At 48.5% G+C, this 25,367-nt stretch overlaps 2 long non-coding RNA genes across 7 annotated transcripts in view; one reads left to right on the top strand and one right to left on the bottom strand.

Annotated features, from left to right (window-relative positions):
- Window positions 1-8,556: 8,556 nt before the first annotated feature.
- LOC144281248 (uncharacterized) lies at window positions 8,557-23,515 on the bottom strand. 2 transcript variants are annotated; one of them, XR_013349777.1, is made up of 3 exons: window positions 21,459-22,022; window positions 10,816-10,936; window positions 8,557-8,961 (listed from the first exon to the last, which is right to left on the bottom strand). It is a non-coding gene; the product is annotated as an uncharacterized LOC144281248 (long non-coding RNA). The 2 variants fall into 2 exon arrangements; XR_013349776.1 differs by lacking the exon at window positions 8,557-8,961 and having other exon boundaries at window positions 10,241-10,936; window positions 21,459-23,515.
- Window positions 19,317-25,367, top strand: part of LOC144281249 (uncharacterized) — a 41,432-nt gene continuing 35,381 nt past the window's right edge. For 4 of the 5 annotated variants that reach the window (XR_013349778.1, XR_013349779.1, XR_013349782.1 and 1 more), the window contains exon 1: window positions 19,317-23,180. This is a non-coding gene — a long non-coding RNA (uncharacterized LOC144281249). The remainder of the gene's footprint in view (window positions 23,181-25,367) is intronic. The other variant, XR_013349781.1, reaches the window with a different exon arrangement.

Here is a 25,367-nt window from a genome sequence, read left to right as displayed (position 1 = left end):
AACCTGGTTCTACCTCTAAGCAACTGAGAAAATGAGCTATTTGACATAATTAAGGTTTCAAGATATTAGCTTATCCTTTCAGGAAGTGAAACATTTGACTTTAAAGTGTTGGTGGGCATTTGCACAGACCCAACCAGAGGTCTGTACTGTTTCCTGTTGCCCCGCCAGTGCCCCGAGCCTGCAGCCAGTAATGATTGCAGCGTAGCCACAGCTAGGGTGAGGGTGCCTCCCGGGGTTCTCCAGAGTGCAGGCCGCACCCTGGCCTCAGTGGTCTAGATTGCCTTGCTTTTCCTGGGCCACTTAGAAAAACATCTTCAAATGAAAGGTTCCAGAAGGGGAGGTGGGTGAGGGGATGGAATAACTGAGTGATGGGCACTAAGGAGTGCACTTGATGGGATGAGCACTGGGTGTTATACTCTAGGTTGGCAAACTGAATTTAAATTAACAAAAATTAAATTAAAAAAAAAAAGAAAAACAACTTCAAGTACATACCCCCCATTTTTATTCTTCATTCATTGTCATCCATAAGAAACAACAGGCTATTTTTGCTATTGCCAGTTATCACTAATGTCTGGGATTTGTTGGCTGCCGGTGTAGGTTGCATTATCAGAAATAAAGAAACCAAGCCTGTTGAAAAAAATATACATTAAAAATAAGGTAGTCTTTGGGTGCCTGGGTGGCTTGGGTGGTTGGGCAGCTGACTTGATTTTGGCTCGGGTCATGATCTTGGGTTCCTGGGATCAAGCCTGTGTTGGGCTCTGCCCTCAGTGGGGAATCTGTTTGACTCTATCTCCCTCTGCCTCAGCCCCTCCCCCTGCTTGTTCTCTCTCTCTTTCTAAAATAAATGAATACATCTTTTTAAAAAAGAACAAGAAAAAGAGGGATGCCTGGGTGGCTCAGGGGTTGAGCATCTGCCTTCGGCTCAGGGCATGATCCTGGAGTCCTGGGATCAAGTCCCACATTGGGCTGAGAGAGCCTGCTTCTCCCTCTGCCTGTGTCTCTACCTCTCCCTGTGTGTCTTTCATGAATAAATAAAGTCTTAAATAAAAATAAAATAGAAAAAGAAAAAGAATGTGGCCTTGGGTGAGAGCCAGAGCAGTTCTCTTAGAGAATGAATGGTGTACCTGGGCCTTGACCTCTCGGCTGTACAGCGATCTTCTGGGTTCACGTCTAGAATCAGAAGTTGCAGAGGACCAGAGAAATCTGATTTTTGGATAAACAGGAGGTTGCAAGCCTGAGTTCTTGGCCTACCTGGGGGAGACTAGCTTTTGCTTAGACCACTGTGGCAGACACTGCTAGTTACAAGCTGCACCACATTCCCCTCATTTTGCTTACTAAACCCCGTTAGGAAGAGATGGCAGTGTGTTTAGCTATATAGTTGATTTCCAGGCTTCTAGGCCCCCTTATAGCTTGGGGTGGTCCTGTGACATTGTACTTGAATGGCTTTAATCATGCCCCCCAAACATATGCTGAAGTCCTAACCCCAGGTATCCGTGAACATGACCTGATTTGGAAATGGTATCTTGGCAGACGTATTTAGTTAAGATAAGGTCATTCCAGAGCAGGGTGGCCCTAATCCAATATGACTGCTGTCCTCATAAGAAGAAAAGAGACAGAGATCAAAACAGGGAGAAGCTCATATGACAACAGAGGCAGAGATTGGAGTGATGCACCCAGAAGCCAAGGATTGCCGACAACATCAGAAGCTGGAAGAGGCCACCAAGCATTCCCCCACAGAGCCTTCAGAGGGAGCGTGGCCCTGTGAACAGCTCGATTTCAAACTTCCAGCCTCTAGAACTGATGAGAGGAGAGATTTCTGCTATTTTAAGCTGCTCGGATTGTGGTACTCTGTTGTGGCAGCCCTAAGAAACCAGCACAGTGCTGAACAATGTGGCAGCCCTAAGAAACTAGCACAGTGCTGAGCAATGTGAACAAAATCGCCGTGTCCCATCTCTTGTGGACAAGGAGAGCTCCTGGCTCCCTGCCCTTCCTGCTTGGTGAGGGACATGTGGTCTGAGGTACAAGCACAGGCCCCAAGCCACACACCAAGGACAGCGGGGCAGAAAGACGTGATGGCTGCAAGTTAAGTTCCCCACCTACACACAGAACAGTAAGATCTCCTGAGGGGCACACCCTGACGTGTCCCTCGGACACAAGGGTAAGAGTGTGGAGAGTCACTAGCATCAGTTCTAAAAGCAGTAGAAGAGCACACCACAGGCAGTAAATAAGAATAAACCGGAACAATTGTTGTTATTTTAAAGAAACCCATAAGAAACCACAACAGAGCATTTAAAGCCATTTTAGAAAGCATAATGATTAGAAATAAAATCGATTTTCTACAAGGAGAATGATATTAGAAAAACAAGAATCGAGGCTGAGAACAGAGAGGTTCAAGAGGCGCATGAAATTTACAATCAGGGACAGTGACCAAGACGGTGTCTCATAAAAATTTTAAACCAAAGGGAAAAAGATAGAATTCGACAATCACCCAAGCAGAACAGGCAGGTGAAAGGCGGTGAGTCATAGCTGCCTTTGACTTCTCCAATAATCTAACATCCCAGAGACAAAAGAAATAGATCTATAGGTCCCAGCTCTGCAGAGAGCAAGTGGCCTGAAAATGAGTTACGCAAACAGGTTGTCATTCGTGCCTGAGGCTGCGGAATGACGCCTCAGACCTGCAGGGTGTCCTGGCACAGCCCCACATAGAGCAGAGCCTCTGCAAGACCCCGTGACGTCTGAGAACATAACACGCGCTAAAATAAGCAACAGCAAACATTGAGGAAATAAAGGGCTATTTATTAAATGAAGTTAAGCTAATTGCATGGGGACACGGACATTACTTTAGACCTCCAGCTCACATCATGCCCCCAAAATAGACTCCAGATGCTTCAAGAAGTTCAAAAAATTTCAAATATGTGAAATTAGGGGGAAACTTGTTAAAAATATATTTGAATATTTATCTCAACTCCAGAGAGAGGCTAGCCTCTTCAAAGTGGAATCAATAGAAGCAACTTCAACGGAAAAGAGCATTTGACCGCCTTGCTGAAAATGTAAAGCCTTAGTGTAGCAAAAGCCAACAAACCCCACATCTAAAATCCTAGGTAACTACGATGTGTCAAGCAGGTACGAAGACTTAGGTAGGACACCAGGCACTTACAGGCCACCACCTGTCGTCTTCATGGCTACCTCGCTTTACTGGTGAGGGAGGAGGCTGTGTGGTTCCCAGCCTTGCCAGAGGAGCGTGTGACAAAGGTATCTGAGGGGACTACGTGGTGGGGGGTGACCTGGAGATCAGGGAGCCGCGACATTTCCAGGCTGGAGGTGCAGAAGGGGCAGAGGGTGCTACAGGTATAAGCCGTCAGCACCCTGCATTGGAGGTAACAGCCCAAGCTCACCCCGAAGCTCCTAGAACCACGGCTGCTGCCCCAGAGTCACCACCAGGAGCTCAAGGACTTACTCCATTGCCTACCTTCCAACCTTCCAATCTGGTGCCAGGGCCTCCCGTTGGCCAACTCTAGCTGGATCCTGGCTGCAAGGGAGACTGGGACATGTAGTTCACAGGCTTCTGGCCCCAGCAGGTGCAACAAGCAGCATGTAGTCCCCCAGAGATACCTGTGTCCTAATCCCCAGGCCCTGTGAACGTGCCAGGTTCAACGATGAGGGGGAATGAGGTTGTGGATGGAATGAAGGTTTATAATCAACTGACTTTAAAACAGGGAGATTATCATGGATAATCCAGGTGAGTCCAATGTCCTTTAAAATGAAAGCAAGAGTCAGAAAAGAGACTAGAGGGCAACACAAGGACCCGTCTAGCCGGGGTGCCTCTGAAGATGAAGGAAGGGGCAGTGCACCACGCAGGAAGCCTCTAGAATAGCAAAGGGCAAGGAATCAGCTTCTCTCTTGGAGCCTCCAGGAAGGGAATATGCTTCCATGGGAGCCCAGAGAGACCTGTGTGGGACTCCTAATCCACAGAAGCCTACATAGTAAGTCTGTGTAGTTTTAAGCCACTAAGTTTGTGGCAATTTGTCACAGCAGCCGTTGAAAACAGATGCACTTTCCCATTTCAGAGGAACATTCTGAGTCATCAAGAGGGTTGCTGCTTGAGATGAGAAAGCAATAGGCCCGGGACTCTGAGTTAGCAGGGCTAAACCTCCCTGTTCTAGAGACCCGGAGTGACCAAGAAAGGTGCTGTTATTAGCTCTGTTTTCCAAATCAAGAAAATGAGGCATGGAGAGGTTATGCAATCTACGTAAAGTCACACAGCTATTTCGTGGCAGTTCTGGGATTCGAGCCCCGGCAGCCTGACTGCAGGCTGTATTCTCATCCACTACCTGACACCGTCTTCTGCAAGACAAACAGGTTGCCAAGTAATTTTTAGTATCGAAATATTGGAAGAACCGCCTTGTCTCACAACGGGATAAAGTCCATTGTTTGGATGCCTCCACTCGATGGGATTTTATGGAGGTTTTCAAAATGATAAGTATGAGCAATGTGGGGAAATATTTGCAACATGCAATGAAAACAGCAGAATGCAGAATTATACTTACCCCCCTGATCACAATATGCTAAAGCCTTGACAGGAGGGAGCAGAAATGGAGAACCGACTCCGGTGCCAGGAGTGAGGGCCCACTATGGCCCTCTGAGTCCCTGGAACAGAAGAGTGGTGCCAGAGATCACAGCACAGGATGCTGAGAAAACCAGGAATCTGTTGTGAGACAGACAGACTCAGACCACCAGGTGCCACTCAAGCTCTGTGACTTCTGTAAAACAGGAGGGACACCCCCACTGGGCTCGCGGGGCTGCTCAGAGGGTCCCATCAGATGATGTTTGCCAGACTGTGGTTGCTGTTCGGTGATGAAAGGGCTCTCCCCCTCCCTGACCTTGTTTCCTGTATGTTTTAAACATCTAATGTTTTCAAGACCCTTGAACTCTTGAGGCTTATTTTGGGGTCACAAGATGTCCAAAGATCACTTATCGTGGGGCAGGAGGGAACAGGCCTGGGCCCCCGGACAATGGGTAGGGCTGTCTTCAACCCCAGGAGAGGTCACTGGCTGCCCAGAAGCTGCATGTGTTCCCAGCACACGCCCTGATGTCAGGCATGTTCCTGTGCTCCTGGGACCGTCACCATCAAGGTGACCACCATCCATCACCCAGGAGTCTCCCAGCCCTGCTGTCATTCCTCCTGTCTGTCTTCTTCGTGGGCCCCAGACAACCACCTGTCTGCTCTCTAACAAACTGGTGGTTTTTAATCAGCAAGTCCAATTTGTTGTCAGGGAGGGCTGCTGCAGTCAGCATCTAGACGCTTTTTGGGGGGTAATGAAATAGGAATGAAATTATGTCATGAAGCTCTGATGGGACAATGCAATCGCAGCCACCCTTTGATTGCGTATTTATAGCTGAGCCCTAATTGATCAACTGTCAGGAGAACAGTTCCTTTTTAAATGTCTCTTTGGGTGTGACATGGACTCACATAATCAGCAGACAGGTAAGCAGGTCTAAATGTCTCAACTGTCCCTTGGCAGATACTGGATATCCTGCTGGAGCCCATCTGGGTTTATTCAATGTCACCCACGCTGGCTTAGATGACTGATGTCCCAGCTGGCTGGGGCGGGAGCCCTGGTTTCTGATTTCTACCTGTCTTCTTCCTCCTGCCCACCCCCCCCCACGACTCCCCAGCAGTGGAAACTCTGTCCCTTCCCAGCACCTCACTGCCAATACCTCTTCCTCTATATAAGTGCTGAGGGACCCCTCTTTGTGCCCATCCTGGAAGGTCCCTAGTCTGAACCTTCTTGGATCACAGCCCCATTCTGATTCCGGCATGCTTGAGACTGAAATGACTCACAGAGGTGCCGTTAGTTATTGCCCTGGTTTACCTGAGGCCAGGTGGGGTGGGAGGTGGGGGGTCTGTCTACAGCAGGTGGAAACAGACAGGAGCAATCAAACTGGGACATTGGATGTATGGTTGTGCCCTAAACTAGAAGGCAATTTCACTACTTTACAATGAATATAGAAAAAAATATCAGATATAATAACAGGCCTTGGCCTTGGCGGTAGCTGATCCTACTGAGAAGTTACAGGCTAATCATAGCCTATGGACTGGCACCAGTAGACTTGGAAGCTGCAACTGATGACCAGAGAATGGTTGGTGGGGTAGAAAGCACCTTGCCGATTGTGTTGACTGGGAAAGTTATGGAAGCCCTTAGTCTTGGTTTCCTCCCAGGATGACTCAGCTACTTCTGTGGATCTCCAGGATGGCACCAAATACTGTAAGTAAAGCATCTCAGAATCCAGGAACAAACCAATACATGCTCAATAAATGCTCCCTCCTCTCCTCAAATAGCACTGAAAACTCTATTTACTCTTCAAAATGGGAGACTTTTTTAAAAAGTCATGACATTTGTTACTTAAAAATTCACAATAGATGCACTCTAGAATAACTCTCAGATGGTAGAAGCCTCCCAGACACCAGTGAAAGTTACTAACTGTGCAGGTGACAGCTGATGGCCTGGGATTGGCCCATTCTATCCCCCCGGGAAGTTGTGACAACCTGACCTTGACTGTGGCTGTAAGGCCCTAGTCACCCATCCAGAAGGAGACTTCCAGTCAAGGAGTGGAAGACGCAGCGCAGGACAACATGGGGTGTGCATAAACCATCTACCAGTGCCGGAACTGAGAAACAAGAGAAAATTTGCCTGAGTTTGATTTGTTTTCCCAGACCTCGGAATAAACTAATCTCTATGGAATAAACATCTCATAAATTAATCATTTAGGATTCTACTCCTCTTCAGTTCGGAGATTTAGTGAAGTCTTATTAGCTAAGATGCTCAAAATAATTTCTAAAATAATCAAATAGAAGTCTAAATTATTGTTTTACATTATTTTTACAAGTGTTGGGGAATACCAGATGGCTTGTAGGAACAACTGAATCTGCAACTATCCTTTTATTCTTGTAAAAAAAAAAAAAAGTGAATTACGAGTATCCATGGATATTCTGGCTCAGAACCTTAAGCTTTCCAACAGCAAAATTAAAACATGTGACACCGGCATGGGGATAGAAAAATCCATGGAACAAAATAGTGAATCCAGAAACAGACCTATATATTACCTACTAAGTATGCGATAAAGTTGATATTTCAAATCAGTAGGAAAAGGACAGACTAATCAGCATATGACATTGTTACAATGGGCTATCCATTTAGATATAAAATTAAGATTGCGCCTAATTCACATCTCATACATAAATTCTGGGTGCATTAAATACCTAAACATATGTCTTCAAATCTGGAAGGAAATTTAATGACCTTTAAAAAGGAAAAAGAAGCCAGCACTGAACCAGTAAGGGTTCAGTATGAGGTCTCTCCAATTTCAAAGCCCTTGTTTCTCTGACACCATGGAAGAGGACTTTTCCCCACGGGCCTCTACATTTGCTGGGTTCAGGTTACGGTGTTTGGGCTTTTACCCTCGTATCCCTCCTTCCACCACCACCACCCACTCTAAGCCAAATGCCAGCATGGAAGAGGGGATATGGAAATTACTAAGACCTTTGGCAAGAAAGCAGCCTCCAGCTCTTCTTCTTTGCAGTCAGTTTCATTTCCTTCTTTGGATCATTTCAATATATTCTCGATGAAAGGAAGTGGGAGGGAGAAAAACATGGTTGTACCAAAATGAGAAAACATCTCAGATGTGCCTGTTAGACTGGGGCTAATGATAAATGCTGGTTGCAGAGCAATAATGGAAGTAAAGGCTTCCAGGAGGAGTCACCGCTCAGGAAGATGAGTGAGAAATAAAGCAGCAACAGGAGCACAGATGAAAAGGAAATTAGCACAAAGACAGAAGGTAGAGGGGGTTTCTTTCCATCTGAGAGATACAGGAAAAATAATCAGCACTCGAAAATGTACCCAACAGATAACAAAGACTCAGAATAGAACGAGGAAGATAAGGCTTCAGAAGCAAATGCAAAGGAAATCATCTGTATGAATGAACAGGCGTTAAATGGGCTCCAAGCCCTTCAGATTTCCTGACTGAGGCTTTGTGCCTCACCACGACCCTGCAAAGCCATCCTTCCTCTCTATAGAGGGAGAGAGGGCGAGCCTGCAAAAAGGTAGTAGACTTGCCCAAGGCCGCACAGTCAGTGAATGTTGAGCTGGGACACAGACGCAGGCCTTCTGACTTCACCTATGGGACAGTTGTGTTGCCTCCTAGAGGCTTTGTTCAGAATTAAAGGCAGGGGGATGGGGGACAGGAGTGAGGTCAGGAATCAAAGGGTAGAGCCTCTGAGGGCCCAGAAGGACTCCAGGAATCTCCAGAACGCCACCAAAGCACAACCAAAGACTAATTCTGGGAATTCGGTGCCTTGAAGCACATATGATATATTGGCATGCTTTCTATTTTTAAAAGCAAAATGTTACGCCGGAAGGCTTGTAATGAGAGGCCGTACCAGCAGCCTCCATGACTGCACTCCACTCACCCTGTTTGGGGACTGTGACCCCCTCCCTGGATGGGGCAGTGGCTCTGCAACACCACGCCCCAAAGCAACGGGACCAGCTTTCAATAAGGACACTTACCAAAGCAAAGAGCCTCGGCATTTATTTTTAACAGACTTCAAAATGGCATCCTCGGGACTGAATGTTTCTCCTTTGTAGCCATGCTGCCCCCAATCCATCTTCAGAGGGCCGGCAGGAAGGTCCTGTGGAAACAGTTCTCTCGGGGGCGAGGGAGGGCCAGGGTCATCGGAATGGGCCTGGCTTCTTTGTCTACTCTCAAGGTGCCTGTGGTTTCAGACCAAAGAGCAAGGGCTCGAGGTGAGAACAGTTTCCGAAAGCAGGGAAGAGCTGTCAGAGGACTGCATTTTAGCTGAGCCCAAAGGCCAAAGAAATCATGGTCTGCGGGCATACGGCCACACTGCCCAGCTGGGCACTGCTAAGCAATCTTGCAGGACTCTGGATGGAGCGGCTGGCCAGTCTGGGGAGAAAATTGGATTTGTTGTTAGACTAACTCCAGCCTCAAAATTCCAGCACGGTGCTCTGGAGGGGACTTTCCTGGTAAAGTAATGTAATAATGGTGGCCTCCCAGTTGGAAGAGAGAGAACCCAGGAAAAGCAAAAGGTGCATAAAAGATGCTCAGGGAGCATCAATCCTGGCAGGCTGGGCTTTGGAGTCTGACAGGTCTGTATTCCATTCTCTGCTGGTTCCTGGCCTGCTGTGCAGCTCTGGCCGAGGTTCTGACCTCTCTGGACCTCAGTGCTCCCCGTTGTGAGAACAGCACCACTAATTTCTGGGTCAGGGGGGCTGCTGGGAGGTCAGAGCATGAGTGAGCACCTGCCATGGCAGGGGCGCACCCCTGCACTCTGATGAGCAGCATATCAAGAAAGGAATCACCATGGAATGGTTTTGCTTTCTCCATCATTTCCCACCAACTGTGTCCTTTCCTCACTAAGGCAGCAGCTTCCAAATGACCTGATCTCCTGACCTTTCAGCCCCTCTGGTGATGAGAAAGGTCCACCGAAAGGGCCAGATCCTGCCTGTTTTAACTCATTCTCTGGTCCGCTGCTCGCCGCATCCCACTGTGGCCTTCAGGTCCCTGGCAGAGAGCAGAGGTGGGGGCAGGTGCTACAGCTTCCTCCACCACGGACCCCCACTGGGGATGCCTGGATTTCCTCCTGCGAGGACTGTGGCTTCCCTCAACTTCTCCGACCACCTCCAGCAATCCTCTCTTTTCCCCTGGTGTCCAAGTGGAGACAAGACTAGTTGAGAGGCTATTCAACAGGCTGAATGAAAGCGGTAAAGGCCCGGGATTCTTCCAAAGGAACCCAAAGACAATTTGGCATGGGACAAAAGCAGGAGCAGCTGGTTGTCCCCCAGTCACCAAACACCTTGGGAGTGAGCAACAGTGATAAACCAAGGACAGCTTAGTGGGGGCGCAGGGAATTATGCCAACCCATGGCTCATCCAGTCCTCGGGGTGACGTGGTCAGTTGGGTAAGCAGGTGTGAATGTTGCTGCGTGGACAGAGAATGGGATGCGAGTTAGCCGGAGAGCTGGGCCCAAGGCTCAGCTACCTGATTCTCTGTCCAGTGCCCTTTTCACAGCCACCCTGTCTGTCCCGGCCCCGGGCTGTTCCCTGCTGAGAGTGCTAGAAGGCAGGTGTGACACACACCCCCGCAGGGGACATGAGGTCTCAGAGAATCAATGAAGACAGCCCTTCCCTCACGGAAATGGTATCCATACATTTAAATTGGTATCTTTATAATCAGCTTAAGGGCTTTTTATTTTAATATAGCAGCTGAGAGGCAAAATCAGGTCCCACTTCAAGTGCTACCAAAATCTGCTGTGTGGGTAGCTCTCCGATGTGGAAATGAGGCACCCTTCACAGCCACCCACACAACAGCCTAATTTTCACTCAAGAGTCGCTATTGAAAAAAAAAAAGAAGAAAAGGTGACTCAAAACCACTAGCAACTTTGAATTTAACTTCGGAAAATCTCCAGTTGATGGAGCAGGGAGCCCATCTCAGCGGTCAATGAAGACCCCGGTGGGGGCAGGGGCTGGACTTCAGCTTCAGGCCTGGTCGAGGGCTCGTACGTGGCATGTCCTGCAGGCCATGCCACACCTGGACCACCGTTCTCGGGGATGATGGATGTGCGTGGCCAGGCTTGGACCCACGTTTATACCTGACCAGAACCACTGCTGTAAGAGGCCTCATTCTCGAAGCAGTCAAGGAAGGGTGGGGGTTCCGGGAGGAGAAGTCAACTGTCACAGATCCAAGGAAACATTGATTCCTTCTGGGCCCCCCAAACTCTCACTCAGCTGGCCTCATCACCTCCCGCAGGTCGCAGGTGGCAGGTCACAGGTGGCAGGTCACAGGTCCTGGGGACGGCTGGTAAGCTGGTCTTCCTGCCTCGGGTTGGCCCAGTCTCCATTCCTCTGGGATGCTGGAGTCCCTGCAAGGACATCCCAGGCTCCTCGGAGCTGGCCCTTCCCTTCCCCTACATCCCCCAACCACCCTGGCCTCATACCCACCCTCCCAGGGACCCTTGGGGACCCCATGGCGGAGAACTAGAAATGTACTTTGTAAATACCATGGGCTGTGCAAATGTGATCTGCTGTGAAAAGGAACAAAGCAAACAACTAGGATGGACCGGAGAGAGCCTTTCCCCAAGGTCTTGTTAACAGACAATTGCCTCTGTACCAACCCTGACCAAGGAGCTGGCCTCAGAGAAGGTTCCAGAGCAGACTCTGGGGGGTGGGAGAAGCCAGCTCACACACAGATGAGCCCTTCAGATGGGGTGACACATGCACACCACAGAGCAGAAGTGGGAAATGTTCCAGGCCCAGGCTTTCTAACATAGTTATCAGTAGGACACATCCTGACACCTCCTTGGGGACCAACCTCCCTCTAAATAGTCTTCTGCTTCATCACCTGGTGTGTTCTTGTGCGGTCCCTCTGAGGTTCCATCCACACACCTGTGCATATCAAGAGGCTGAACTTGGAAAGAGAACAGCTACATTTTGTTTCTGTTAACATCCACAAAATGTTTGGATATGAGAGAAGGAGAAAGGGACAGAGAGGAAATATGTATTCACACATGGTTAATAAAAGGAGTCAAGAGTGATCAAAAAGTGTCACGTCCCCCATCTCTCTCCAACATCGAGCCATGGTCCCCCAACCTCTTCTTTTTGGAATGTTCTGTGATTGTACCACTTTTAGCCCTTAACCAGCAATAGAAAAAAGTTGTTCCACACCTTTGCTAACAATTTATCTTATCAGACTTTAATTTTTTGTCATTCTGCAGGGCCGGGGCAGGGTGGTGGTGGCAGATATTAAGTGATAGCTTATAATGGTTGGGGTGTACATTTCTTTATTTGCTAATATGGTTAAGCTTTTTTACATTCTTTTTAAAAATATTTTATTTATTTGAGAGAGAGAGCAAGAGAGTGGTGAGCACGAGTGGAAGAGGGACCAGGGGGGAGGGAGAAGCAGACTCCTTGCTGAGCAGGGAGCCCAGGACCCTGAGATCATGAGCTGAAGGCAGACCCTTAACTGACTGAGCCACCCAGTCACCCCAACTTCTTTTCATTCTTAATTAGCTATTTGTGGTTCCTCTTCTGGGAAATACTTTTCTATTTTTTTGGTATTAGATAGTTGTGCCTTATTAGAAATATTTAGATGTTGTAGCTCTTTCATCAATTATATGTTTCAAATACCATCTACTAGTTTGTGGTTCATCTTCTTAATTTCTTTATAGCCTTTGGAAGAACAATATTCCTTGAATCCTACAAATGTATCGATCTTCTGCTTTAGGATTTGTTTAAGTAGTCCCTTCATGCCCTGAGACTGTAAAGATATTCTTCTATATCTTCTCTAAGTTTTGACTTTAACACTTAAGTCTTTAATCCACTTGAGAACAATTTTTGTATAGGGGTTGAAGTCAATGTCTGATGACCAACTACCCCAACTTCACTCATCAGATAGTCCATCCTTCCTCCAACTGAACTGCAGGACCAGTTCTGCCAACATCATGTTCTCTCAGGAGCCTCTCCATTTCTGTTGTCCATGCTCTGCTTGTCCATCTTTGGGTCAACACAAAACTGCCCTAGTTACCATTGCTGTATGACACATTCAGGGTCCCAGAGGGCAAGGCCCCCCCCACCCCGCCCCACTCCAGTATGGATTTCTTTCAAAGAATTCTTAACTGTCCTCAGTCTATTATTCTTCCACACAGATTTTAGGATAATCTTTTTGAGTTTAAGGAAAAATTCTATTGGGGTTCTTAGGATTACATTAGATGTATGGATCAGTTTTGGAAGAATTTACAACTTTATGAGAGGAGACTTTCTGTCAAGACACATGACGTAGCTGTACGCTTTCCTTAACATCACTCAGTAAATTTTGCCATATTCGCCACAAAAATTGTGTATATCTTTGTTGGATTTATTTCTAGGTAGCTGGATTTATTTTTGTTTGTTTGGTTGGTTTTGCAGTGATTGTAAATGGTATTTTATTTTAAATGACATTTTACAACTTATGTGTGGCATATGGAAATGCAATTTCTAATTAAAAATTAATCTAGTATCTTATTGAACTCTCATTAATTCTAATCGTCTGATCTCTTTCTTTTCTACATACTAGTCATATCATCTGCAAAAAAAAAAAAAAATTGCAGTTTGGTTTCTTCTTTTCCAATCTTTAAAACTTCTATTTCCTGTTCTTACTCCTCTGGCTGGAACTTCTCGTACCACATAAAATTATGCTGTGGGGGTGGGTATCACTGGCTTTTTTTTTCTGAGTTTTACCAGGAATTACGTTAATGCTTCACCATTAAGTAAGATGGTATCTGTAGGATTTTTTTTTAGATCTCCTTTATTGGGTTAAAGATGCTTTCTTCTGAATCTTTGGTGCTCAGCTTTCTTTCCTTTTAAAAAAGGTCATAAGTGGATGTTAAATTTTATCAGATGCTCTTAATGCATCCATTGAAATCACCATGTTCTTTCACTCTGTAAAAGTGCTCAATTACATTAACAGAATTTCTTTGGGGGCAGGAGAAATTAAGGTTTTTAGAAACCCTTTCCTTAAACTTCAGCCTTTACTGGCTGATTGCATTGCATTTCAGCCTGGAAGACATATATATCAAAATGCAATAGTTGCACGATATAGACAAAAATTGTAGAAACCTGATGGCACCACTTCCCTGATGAAGGAATAAAGGCTGTTGCTCAAAATGTGTGTGTCTGAGAGGGAACTCAGATGCCCCGGTCCCCTGTCAAATGTTGCAGGGGGGAAAAGTTTCTCAGGTTCTTAAATATTTGTCAGATTAATTAATTATTTAACCAATATACATTGCCTACTTTGTTCTCTCGAATCCCTTACAATGAACACTTCCACCCCTTGGTCACACAGCGTCCTGTGGTCAAGAACCTGACATCTCAGATGACTTCAGCTCTGAGGGCGGGAACAGCTGCCCTTCCACGTCACCCGCTTCTGGGCCCATTCTCATAGCAGCCTTCACTTGACTCCATCACCAGTGTTCTTCCTGTCTGTTATCCATTTTCTTGAAACCCATGAAGCTATCTGGCCTTCTGAGAGCCCTCCCTCACCCTACGCTCCTTTTAATGATTAATTATATACTTCTTTAATATCATTTCAGTGGCTCTTTTGGAGGTAGGAGAGGTAAATACGTATGCTCAGTTCACCATTTTGAATCATCACCCAATCATCTGGTTAATGTCTGGATGTAAGTCAGCCAAGGGGCTCAGAGATAGAATTCTGGGGCTCCCTGGCTTCATGCTCCACCTCCTTTCACCTTCCCTCTGTTTTCAGACCTCCATTCACATTTACCCCTCGGGGCCATCAGCCTGTAAAGGCAGGAGCCAACCCATTTCGTTCTCCAGCACCAAACACAGTTACTCTGCAGAACACATGCATGGTTTTCTGAAAATAGATATTTGTTGAATGACCTAATGGGAGAACGAATATTAACAGTACAGTCAGATTTTAACAACATATCTGTAAATATATTAGACAAAAGACTTTCTTTTACTTCTGCATTTGAAAAACCAAGTAGGGAATATTTATAATTATGACAAATTCATTGTTTTCTTATCTCAGTTCCACAGTGCAGTCTACACGAGCTCCAGCCAATCCTGCTGAGAAATAATTCACAGACCCTTCCAGAAGTTATGCCATAGCCCAGGCACGAGCAATGTCAGGAAGATTTCATCCCTTTTCAATATCAGAAACTGTTTCTCAGGCCAAGGAAGAATCCTTCAGTACCAAAGTTGCTACCAGATTTGTGAAAACAAAGGCAATGATTCTAGGGAGCTTGGCTGTAATGAGAAACTTTAAAAATCGCACTAGACAATTTCTAGGGCATAAGCCAACCAAATCTATGCATAATGAACCTCTACACAGCTCTCATTGTTGTGCAGATTAAATATATAGCAAACCAAATTACACTACCCAAATTCACCAAGTCCTGTCACAGAACCTACGTCTTCTGCCACTGACGTATGTGGGCACCTCTGTAAGTTTTATGTTGTGATGCGCTGGGGATAGTGTAGGCTTCGGATTCTCTTGCCGAAGAAGAGGCAGCTCCTCAGACAGGAAACTGGAGCCAGCCTGGCGAGCTGGCACCTCAGCTTCCTCAGGGCCCTGCCCATGGGCTGGGCTCCATCATCTCCCCAGCGTCGCCTGCCTCAGCCCATACCCGGCAGAAAGCAGAGAGGAGACAGCACAGGGGCTCCATCCCAGGCGCTGCTGAGCACCGGTTCTTATCCTGCACTCTGGCCTCCCAGCACCAGCTCCCACACCTTCCCATCCGAGCTCACACAGTGGGTCTACCTCCTGCCCACCTGCCAGGCCCCACTTGGACATGACAACCAATAGACTGGATCTTTGGAGATGATCCCAGCTTCCATTTCTCTGGCCCATAGCCCTCCAAGGATATTTACTGAAGGCTCGTTGGTTGGAATTTGAGTTAGGTCATCTCTCCTTCCAGCCTGTCTACCTTTACGTACTCAAGCCTGTACTCCACCCTGTCCTGGAATAACAACCATCCTGGCCCTAAACCCAACATGTTCCAGGGAGATCAACCTTCCTGCTGCCCACATCTCAGATTGGCGTAACTGTGGGGGTGTTTGCAACCTGCCTGTACCTAGATGTGTTGAAATAACTCAGCTTAACCCTTTATAACACGAGCTCTGGCACCTATGCCCTTCTTCATCCTGTGCCCTGCCCCGCAATGGGCAGCTTTGAGAAGTGAGGCTGTCAGGTATCTATCCCCCAAGATGAGACAAGTCTTGCACCAAACATCTATTGCTTTAGAAAATAATGGTTTTGGTCTGTGCTCATCATGGCTGACAGCTGTTTGCCGGGGCCACGGGGTGCATCTGCTGGTGACAAAGGCGGTCAATAAGTGTCAACTAGCTCTCCTTCAAAAATCAGGCATCTTATACCCAGAGCCAAGAGCCCGGTTTCTAAGTAGGATTCTCCAATAAAAGGAACCAGGGCTCCCAGGAGAAATGCCTGATTCTAGGGATGGAGCAGGGAAAAACACAAGATAAGCCTGAAACTCTTCTGTAGTTACCAGAAGGTAAAGCAGTGCTCAGAAAACAAAAGGATGGGGCATGTTGAAGGAACACAGGAGGCCAGAGGCCACTTGAAAGAGCCAAAAGCTAGAACAATTTGAGCCACAAAATAAATAATGTAGTCCTAGACTGCAACTCAGAGTATCCAGTAGAGTCACGGGTCCATACTGATATAAACAAACACCCAGATAAGTACAGAAATGGGAAAAGAGACGAGTCCTTCATACAGAAGAATTCCAAGAATATGTGTGCATACTCCCCGTCCAGGAGGTAGAGTTCACCCTTCTCCTCTGAGGGTGGGTAGACTTAGTGACTCACTTCCGAAGAATAGACTAGAGACAGTGGGGAAGGGGGGCAGGCATCGCCTTAACCTGAGGAAGGTTAACATCACCAGCAGTGTCAGGTGGAGCGCAGGCGCCCTCAGATGCCATATGGTGAGAAAGGCCTTTCACCTTTGCCATATGCTTTCCAAGAAGACAAAACACCAGTTTAATCATGACAAAAACATCAGACAAAACCAGACTCGGGCTGTTCCACAGAATACGTAGCCAGTTCCTCATGATGAAGATCATGGCAGAGAAAAGTGTGGAAAACAGTATGGCAGCTCCTCGAAAGTTGGACACATGATCCAGCAATTCCACTTCCAGGTCCCTGCACTAAAGAACGGAAAGCAGGCAATCAGACACTTGTACGCCAATGTCTACACCGGCATTATTCACAGTCACCCGAGGGTGGAAATAATCTAAGTGTCGGCCAACAGAAGAGTGGATAGACAAAGTGTACTATGTACATAAAAAGGGATAGTATTCAGCTATAAGAATGAGGGAAATTCTAATGCATACGACACCATAGATAAACCTTGAGAACACGATGTTGAGTGTAGTAGGTTAGATACAAAAAGAGAACTCGTATCATTCTGCTCTGGAGATCCTGGAGATGGGAAACAGAAGAGAGGTTTCCAGGAGCTGGGTGGAGGGAGAAGAAAGAGTATTTAACGGGTACAGAGTTTCTATTCAAGATGGTGAGAAAGTTCTAGAAAGGGATGGTGGTGAGAGCGGCACAACACTGTGAATGGACTGAATGTCACTGAATCATACACTTACACATAGTTAAAATGATACCTGTTATGTCATGCATATTTTACCAAAACAACAACAACAAAAAAGGAAGCAGGGGAATGGGAACTGGGGCAAAAGACAGACTGAGAAATTGTTGCAGAGCAGAGACCAGGGAGATGTGACAACTGACTGCAATGTGGTGTCCTGGACTGGATCCTGGAATAGAAAGAGGACATTAATAGAAAAACTGGTGCAATCCACATAAAGGCTGGGCTTTAGTTAACAGCAAGGCACCCATGTCGATTTCTTAAAGATTTTATTTATTTGAGAGAGAAGGAGAGAGAGAGAGAGAGAGAACAAGCAGGGGTAAGGGCAGAGGGAGAGGGAGAGGGAGAGGCAGGCCCCCCCCCGCTGAACTGGGAGCCTGATGTGGGGCTCTATCCCAGGGCCCTGAGATCATGACCCGGGCTGAAGCCAGACTCTTGCCCAACTGAGCCACCTGGGTGCCCCTCAGTTTCTTAGTTTTGACCAAGGGATCACAGCAATGTAAGATATTAATGGGGGATATTGGGAGAAACTCTCGGTAATCTATCTTTGCAACTTTTTTTGTGAACCTCCAAATTATTCCAAAATAAACTTATTTTTAAAATGTAAAAACAGGTGTCTCTAACATAGCGCTCCAGGGAAAGTCTCCAGGATAGAAACCCCAATATTGTTTCTGCTTCCAATCAGAAGGGAACCAGAAAACCCGGACTTCTTCTATGGCCTCTATCAACAGCACCGGAGCAGGGCTAGCAGCGGGCCAGGCTCAGTTATCCGTGTCTTGTCTGCTTGACTAGGAGACACAGGGCAACCCAGAGGCTGTGAAACGAGGTGTGACATTAACAGCAGCCCTGAGATTCCCCAGCCTTGATTCCATCCCTCTCTCGATGGATAAACTCCAGTGCTTACCAGAGTGATGTATAAACAGTGAGGGTGCAGGAGGGGATCAGGAGACAATGGTGTTAGCTCCTTGCTCACCGAAGCTTAAAATGAAAGTCCTGCAGGAAATAGGCATTCTCAGGGAGCCTGCCAGGAGGTGCCAAATGCAAAACACTGCCACCCAAGCAGGCAGGTCTGCTTTCCCTCAGGGCGGCTGCAGACGGTGAGCGCAGCAGCAGCTCAAGGATGACTCCCAAACAAACGGGAGAATGGTAAGCTAGTCCTAGTCCAGAGTACTTACCTAGTCTGGCCCCCACAAACCCTGTGAGGTGGGGCTATTGTCCTCCTTCTAAAGAGCAAACCCAGTGTGGCCGGGCAGGTGCAGCTGTGTGGCCAGCCGGCTGGTTCGTGGCTGAGCTAGGCCATGGAAGAAGGCCTGCTGGGCCCTGGAGCTCACTCTACTAATCAAGATGCTAAACTGTGAGAACCTCCCGCCCCCAGACCCTGAAGTCCACCTGCTGGGAAGAGGGTGGGGGAGGACAAGCCTGGGGCCAGCTGTCTGGAAGGAGCATGGGCTTTATCGCCTGCAGTCAGAGTGAGGAATTCCTACCGGAAAGGGGAGGAGGTACCTGGGCTGGCGGGTGAGCCACCCCAGAGAGGTTGGCATGGGGTGAGGTTGGATAGTGGAAGCAAACACTTGCCTGCTGGAGCCCGAGAGCAGCTGAGCTAATGGGAAGGCATGTGTGCGGCTCAGGAGTTAATCCCCAAAGCAGAGAGGATTTGAGGGCAATCGCTGTAGAGTGAGTTGTGTCCCTCCAGACCCAGAGACTGAAGCCCTGACCCCAATGTGATTGTGTTTGGAGACAAGGCTTTTAGAAGGTAATTAAGGATAAAGAGTAATCGGGTCCTGATCCGGGAGGATTGGTGGCTGTGTAAGAATGTGCTTGTACCAAAGAAAGGCCACATGGAGACACAGGGAGAAGGCAGCCATCTCACCAGAAACGGAATCCACCAGACTTGTGGCCTCCAGAACATTCTATTGCACAAGCCCCCTAGTCTGTCATGTTCTGTTGGGGAGTCCAAGCAGAGACCAAGACAGCGGTGCAGACAGGGGGTGCTGCAAGGTTGCACACACGAGACCCCCCCTGCTTCCTGGGCAACCAGAGAAAGCTTCCTGGGGGAGGAAGGCCCTGGCTGAGAAGTGGGGGTGGAGGAAGGACTGGGGGGGAGCTCCCCAGGAAAATGCTGATTGAAGAGGTAAAGCCACCTTCTCAAAATATGTTCTGGGAAGATGCTGTGCTCTTTTCTGTGGTTAAAATTCCACGTTGTGTCAAGAAGATTTATATTTCCATCTTAAAAAAAGAATCATCCCAGGCATTTTAAAAAACCTCTTAAAAATAGAAAATGAGGAGAAACGAGTGGTTGGAGAAGGAGAAATGTGAAGCTGGTGTGTTTACTGCTGTAGACTGGAGGGAGAGTTGCAGGAGGTTCTTGGGTCTCCCCTTCTTCCCGCCCTGAACCCACACTCCGGAGACACAGTGCATGCACCTGCTACAGAGAAAGCCTGCTTAGAGCAAGACGAGGAGACAGCAAGCCCATTTTCTTCTGTTTGGAATGAACCTATTGCTGGGGGAACCAGTGGTGGAAAGAAGGGGTCTGAAGAGAGTGCCTTATTTCCTACATTTTGCCCCAAAGTGATTGTCAAGGCTGGCTTTACAGACAGGTGCAGAGTCTGGTTCTGTTCCAAGTGAGGAGACATCCAGAGTTGCAACCAAGTGCAATCAAAGAGGCCAGGGTCTAAGCCAAACCCCACGGAGATGTGTGGGATCCCTCTGCCAAGGAGGCCTGAGGCAGGAGGACCCAACGAGGGAGCGGCTGGCCCTGCGGTCGAGAGTGACCTGGTCATAGACGGCCCCGAAGAGTGGCAGATCCCTGCCGTGGGGAGGCTTCCTGGGCAAGCCGACCTCCAGGGCCCTCCATGCGGGCCAACGGAGACAGAGCAGCATCCACGTGGACACGGAACACCGAGTACTAAGTCCCCTGGTACCTGGACACTCCCCAGGGCGGAGGAGGAGACCCCAAATTGACCAAAATTAATTTTCTGCCACCTCTGGCAAATGGCACCCCTAAACCCAAATGATGAACAGCAGGATACGAAGGGAGCTTTCATGCTCGTGTGCGGTCATCTGCTAGACTTCTCCACGTGACACGATTTTATTCCAAGTTCCTATTGTGAGAAGAAGCACATTTGGAAACAAGGAAGATGCTCGCCTGTGGGTCTATTTCCTGCCCCAGAACTGAGTGTGGAGATGAAGGAGAGGATTTGTTTCCGGAAAGAGCAACAGAAGGTGAGGGTAGAGACGCGCACGACAAAGGCTTCCTGACGGCCTCCTCGCTGCCCCCCGGGTGCCAAGGGCCCCCCGAGAAGTCGGACCTCAGCCTCACTGGCAGCAAGTGCCACCGCGTCACCCCTGCCCCTGCGGCCCCGTAGACCTTTGCAGGTGGAGGCCCTGCTTGCTCATCTCCGTGCTTAGCACAGGAAGGGATGGAACAAAACAGCGGAAAACAGCGTCCCGATCGCGTAAGAGGAGAAACATGGAGCTGGTGTCTCTTGAATACCACGTGCCGTAAGTTCGCAGCCACGGGTCTTTAAACATATTAATTCTTGGGGCGCCTGGGTGGCTCAGCCGTTGAGCATCTGCCTTCAGCCCAGGGCGTGATCCTGGAGGCCCGGGATCGAGTCCCGCGTCGGGCTCCCTGCATGGAGCCTGCTTCTCCCTCTGCCTGTGTCTCTGCCTCTCTCTCTCTCTCTCATGAATAAATAAATAAAATCTTTAAAAAAAATAATTAAAAACGTAAGCATATTAATTCTCCAAATATGCCAGCACCCTGAGGCAGATACATTAATTGCATTTTGTAGATGAGCAAACACGCCCAGGGAGGTGAAGCCGTTTTCCCAAAGTCACTCAGCTGGTAAATGGCAGAGAAATTAGTTGAACCCAAATATGTTGTACTCTAAGCCTCTGCTCTCCCCACTGAGCCGGCCGCCAGTGACTGCGGCCAAGGGGTGTCTGTGGGGCGAAGGATCGCTAGCCCCCTCTTGGCCAATCACACCCCCCGTCACAGGGTTTCGCTCCCGGAATGTGAACCTACGGCGCGTCGGGCCTGTGTGAGATGCCGGCCCTCGGCCACCTGTCTGGGGCGCCCGGGGCGGGGGGCCGTGGGAGCAGCCCCCGACTCCATGGCAAGTCACAGAGCTTAACATGAAAACTGTCAAGAAGGATCCAGTTCAATTAGCATAAAAGCGAATTAGCAATTACCAAGCTGTCAAGTCACAGCAGAGCCTCAGGAATTTCAACAACTATCAAGACATCATTTAAAAATATTTAATTCCACTTACATCACTCCAGCTGGGGGATCAGATTGCTCCTGCTCGGTTAGAGGTGTTGTGTGGGGGAAGCGTTCAAAGTGCCGGATGGGCTCCCCCGGGACGAGCAAACACGCGGCGAGCGGGCTGGACCTGCCGGAGCGCATCCCTGTGCAAACGGATCCTGTAATATTTGCTCAGTTAACTGCAGAGGTGACGCCGGTTTGGGCGGTGCGCTGGAGGCTCGACAGCGGCCGTCGGGGATTTGGATGGAACAACAAAGCATTTCACCCGCTCTCCACAGACGGTGTAGACTTTGAATGAGATTAAAAATCCATCAGACCTAAACTTCTCCAATAATTAATAACAGTTGTTGTCTGTAGCGTCCAGCTCTGTAACATCTCGGGATCGTCCCTTTTTACACGGAAAATTCTGAATCAGGCCTCGGTGGACAGGGAGTGACAGGTCGTGGTTCCCTGAGCGGAGCAGCTCTCTCCGGGCTGTTCCCAGCATCCCTCTCTCTGACGCTGTTCCCAGCATCCCCCTCTCTGGGCTGTTCCCAGCATCCCTCTCCCTGAGGCTGTTCCCAGCATCCCTCTCCCTGGGACGTTCCCAGTATCCCCCTCTCTGGGGCGTTCCCAGCATCCCTCTCTCTGACGCTGTTCCCAGCATCCCTCTCCCTGGGGCGTTCCCAGCATCCCCCTCTCTGGGCTGTTCCCAGCATCCCTCTCCCTGAGGCTGTTCCCAGCATCCCTCTCTCTGACACTGTTCCCAGCATCCCTCTCCCTGAGGCTGTTCCCAGCATCCCTCTCTCTGACGCTGTTCCCAGCATCCCTCTCCCTGGGGCGTTCCCAGCATCCCCCTCTCTGGGGCGTTCCCAGCATCCCTCTCCCTGACGCTGTTCCCAGCATCCCTCTCCCTGAGGCTGTTCCCAGCATCCCTCTCTCTGACACTGTTCCCAGCATCCCTCACCCTGGGGTGTTCCCAGCATCCCCCTCTCTGGGGCGTTCCCAGCATCCCTCTCCCTGACGCTGTTCCCAGCATCCCTCTCCCTGACGCTGTTCCCAGCATCCCTCTCCCTGAGGCTGTTCCCAGCATCCCTCTCCCTGACGCTGTTCCCAGCATCCCTCTCCCTGACGCTGTTCCCAGCATCCCTCTCCCTGACGCTGTTCCCAGCATCCCTCTCCCTGACGCTGTTCCCAGCATCCCCCTCCCTGACGCTGTTCCCAGCATCCCTCTCCCTGAGGCTGTTCCCAGCATCCCTCTCTCTGACGCTGTCCCAGCATCTGTCTTTGTGACCGCGCGTCCCCAGGTCCCCAGCAAGGCCAGCCCGGTACAGCGCCATCTTCCAGTGCCTTCCTCTAAGTGGCCGTCCCCTCTCAGTTCAAAGTGTCCTTGCGGTCGGCGTCCTGCAGCTGCAGCCCCTCCCCCGCCCAGCAAGGCCGCGAGGACCGGGGCCAGGACTTCGGTGTGGCCGAAGGCGCAAGGGGCTCACCGTCCGATGCGCCCGAGGAGTCAAGGCGACGAGACCGATGGCAGCAGCAGCTCCCTCGTGACAGACGACGACAGTGCAAGCTGCAGGCAGCAGCCTTGTGACATAGATGGGATTGTCCCCATTTTGCAGGTGAGGAAACGGAGGCATGGCAGACGTAAGGAACTCGACCGAGTGGTCGAAGCCGTATCCCAACACGACTGCAGCTCTGGAAAGTGCTCAGATGAGAAAGCCAGTCTCAGGGTCACACCCCGTTGGGTCCGGTAGGTCACATTCTTGAACTGACAAAACGATAGAAGGGAAACCAGATTCGCTGTTGCCAGGGGCCGGGGAGGGGGTGCAGGAGGGGCGGCAGGAGGGAGCGGGTGTCACGACAGGACAGCAGCGGGAGGGCTGGTCCTACGTAGTGCTGGAACTGCACCATCCTGACCGAGGCCTTGGAGGTGTGAGCCTTCCCGCGTGGTAAGGCTGCACACAACCAAATAGACACACGCAATGAGGACAAGTGAAACCCAGGTATCTGAGTCAGAGGCATCGATGGTTGTCTCTCTCCTGGTCGTGCTGCTGGGCCCTCGTTCCGCAGGTCATCGGATGAAAATGGGTAAGGGAAACACAAGCTCTCCCTGTGTTACTTCATAGAATAACTTGTGAATGTACGATCATCTCAAAATAAAGATTTCAACTTTAAAAAAATAGGATTTGTAAAATATGCGCATGGTGAAGCCTATCGAATTTAGTATTTATCTAAGAGGCCGTGATGTCCTGGGCAGATTTGGTAGTTGTCGCAACCTAACAACTTTTAAAAGTTCTATTTTAAGGTTTTATACACGCTGTGGACTTCAACTAAAAAAGTAAAACAAAAATAATAAAAGTGCATTTTCGCTTTCAAAACAATGTGCTCGGGAATTTACAGGGGCAGTTCCCTTCTTGCTGAAAGAACGATGAGGGCGTTTGAGTTCAGTCTTGAAGGATAACGCGTGTCTTGACAGATGAGGTGAAGAAGACAATCCCACATTGAGAAGACAGAAGCAGAGCTCAGACAGTACAGGACAAATACAGTTTGTGTCTTCCAGAACTGTCCTGGTCCTATTCAGACAGGAAGTCTGGTCCCAATGCACACTTATTGTTCAGCTAGGTTGCTTTTTAATTTAGTTTAGTTTAGTTTAGTGGTAAAGCTGCAGTTTTTTCTTTTTTAAAATTATTTTTTAATTAGAGTTCAATTTTCAACGTATAGCATATCACCCAGTGCTCATCCCGTCAAGCGCCCCTCTCAGTGCCCGTCACCCAGTCACCCCACCCTCCCCCGCCCACCTCCCCTTCCACCACCCCTTGTTCGTTTCCCAGAGTTAGGTGTCTCTCATGTTCCGTCTCCCTCACTGATATTTTCACTCATTTTCTCTCCTTTCCCCTTTATTCCCTTTCACTATTTTTTATATTCCCCAAATGAATGAGACCATATAATGTTTGTCCTTCTCTGATTGACTTATTTCACTCAGCATAATACCCTCCAGGTCCATCCACGTCGAAGCAAATGGTGGGTATTTGTCGTTTCTAATGGCTGAGGAATATTCCACTGTATACATAGACCACATCTTCTTTATCCATCATCTTTCGATGGACACCGAGGCTTCTTCCACAGTTTGGCTATTGTGGACATTGCTGCTATAAACATCGGGGTGCAGGTGTCCTGGCATTTGACTGCATCTGTATCTTTGGGGTAAATCCCCAGCAATGCAATTGCTGGGTCGTAGGGCAGGTCTATTTTTAACTCTTTGAGGAACCTGCACACAGTTTTCCAGAGTGGCTGCACCAGGTCACATTCCCACCAACAGTGTAAGAGGGTTCCCTTTTCTCCACATCCTCTCCAACATTTGTCATTTCCTGTCTTGCTAATTTTCCCCATTCTCACAGGTGTGAGGTAGGATCTCATTGTGGTTTTGATTTGTATTTCCCTGATGGCAAGTGATGCGCAGCATGTTCTCAGGTGCTTGTTGGCCATGTCTATGTCTTCCTCTGTGAGATTTCTGTTCATGTCTTTTGCCCATTTCATGATTGGATTGTTTGTTTCTTTGCTGTTGAGTTTAATAAGTTCTTTATAGATCTTGGATACTAGTCCTTCATCTGATAGGTCATTTGGTCTGATAGGTCATCTTCTCCCATTCTGTAGGTTGTCTTTTAGTTTTGTTGACTGTTTCTTTTGCTGTGCAGAAGCTTTTTATCTTGATGAAGTCCCAATAATTCATTTTTGCTTTTGTTTCTCTTGCCTTCATGGATGTATCTTGCAAGAAGTTGCTGTGGCCAAGTTCAAAAAGGGTGTTGCCTGTGTTCTCCTCTAGGATTTTGATGGACTCTTGTCTCACATTTAGATCTTTGTTTTCTTTTTTAAAGTTTTTTTCTACTTATTTAAAAATCCTGTGTGTGTGTGTGTGTGTCCCCATGCCCTCGTCCTT

The sequence above is a fragment of the Canis aureus genome, chromosome 12 (genome assembly GCF_053574225.1).
Source record: "Canis aureus isolate CA01 chromosome 12, VMU_Caureus_v.1.0, whole genome shotgun sequence".
NCBI lineage: Eukaryota > Metazoa > Chordata > Mammalia > Carnivora > Canidae > Canis > Canis aureus.
This window is presented reverse-complemented; position numbering and strand designations above follow the sequence as displayed.